Source organism: Gekko japonicus, unplaced genomic scaffold (genome assembly GCF_001447785.1).
Source record: "Gekko japonicus isolate JY-2015 unplaced genomic scaffold, Gekko_japonicus_V1.1 scaffold983, whole genome shotgun sequence".
Classification (NCBI taxonomy): Eukaryota; Metazoa; Chordata; class Lepidosauria; order Squamata; family Gekkonidae; genus Gekko; species Gekko japonicus.
Genome location: NW_015164215.1, coordinates 88,879 through 90,830, shown reverse-complemented (window position 1 = coordinate 90,830; position 1,952 = coordinate 88,879).

Here is a 1,952-nt window from a genome sequence, read left to right as displayed (position 1 = left end):
TACAACCATATAAAAAGAAAGGTATGATTGCTAAAATATATCAACTCTTAATCTATGCTCACCGAAATTACATAATTACCAAGTAGCCTGGCACAAAGATTTAAAACAAGACCTTACTGAACAGCAATGGGTTGATATCTGGAAAACGCAATCAACAATCCTGAAATCCCTATGTATCCAAGAAGCTTCTATCAAGACACTGATGAGATGGTACCTAACTCCTGTTAGACTGACACACTTATATTCACAAACCTCTTCTCTATGTTGGAAGCAATGTGGTAAAAGAGCTGACTATATACACACTTGGTGGAGTTGTAGCAAAATTCAACAATTCTGGAAATAAATTTTAATACATATTGAATTACTTACTGGTTATGTTGTCCCTATGGATCCAACTCTAGTATTGCTCAATTTATGGCCACCAGGAAACTATTCCTTAAATGCAAAAAACCTACTAAATATTTTGCTTGCAGCTGCCAAAGTCGTTCTTGCCAAAAAATGGAAAGATAAACAAATACCTACCTTTGTTCAATGGATCCATAAAGTTTAGGATTTCTTCTTATTAGAAAAATTTTCGATTTATAACTCTGTTCATCAGAACGAATGCAACTTTTATAATCCGTTAGATAAATGGAACCCTATATTGGACAAAATTATAATTGACAAATTTGACTGGGAAACAATTACTAAAGCAAAATACCAAATAATAATATATGGTAACTAAATATAATGTTGAAGTTTAATCTTTTCATTATTAATCATTATGAGATGTTATGGTTGAATGTAATTGTTAACTGTATTTCCCTTTTTGTATTATACCAGTTTATTGTTTATATTTATAACTTGTAAAATATTTAGAACCAGATATTGTAGTCATAATGACTTTTCTTGTTTTTTCCTCTCTATCTCTATCATTATGTTTATATATATTCTAAATAAACTTTCGAAAATTGTAAAAAAAAGAAGGACTTCCTTTTATCTGTTCTAACCTGACTGCTCAGCAATTTCATTGAGTGCCCATGAGTTCTTGTATTATGGGAAAATCACAGCATATAAGCAGATAGATCAAAATGGGTAGCTGTGCTAGTCTGCCTGTAGCAGTAGAAAAGAGCAAGAGTCCAGTAGCACCTTAAAGACTACCAAAATATGTGGCAGGGTATGAGCTTTCGTGAGACTCACAAAAGTCCATACCCTTACACATATTTTGTTAGCATATAAGGAGACGTTTAGAAAGGGAAAGTGATGACTTGAGAAAAAAATGTATCTGTAACTTATGACCTTTAATAATACGATGGAATAGAGTGAAACTCAATGAGGAAGACAAGACAGGAAATTCTAAATTGCATAGAATTGTTTGGAAGCTGGGTATCTTTGGAAGAATATATATACAACATTCAATTTAATAATTATAAGTGTGTTTAGGTATTAAGGGTGACTGGGCAACCATCAACTAGGCAGGATGGAAAGGAAGGAGTAGGTTTTGATGTTCAGGTAACAAAGAAGCAAAAAAAATGCTTTGTTTGCTTCGAAAGGTGGAGTTTGTCCTTTTATTTATTTATTTATTTTGAGATTTATATCCCGCCCTACCCTTACGGCCCAGGGCGGCAAACAAGCGGCAGCGCCGGAGATAAAACATAATTTACATTAAAACCTTAACAAATTTGAACTAAAATGGTGCTCTACAATTCAATTTTAAAACTTCAAGATGGTCGATATCCCTCACTGGCGGCCGATGGTAGACGAAAAGGCGGTGGGCCAGCAACTGGTGGTCGACCATGTCGAACGCCGCCGACAGATCCAACAACACATCAGACAGGTTACAGTGCCATTGACTCCACCCTCCAACCCAGCCCCACGTGTGCACAAACCTCCCCCCCCAAGTGCCCCCAGAGCGTGGATTTAGTGATCCGCACTCATGGGGGCAACTTGGCTATTAGTATATAGATAGAAGA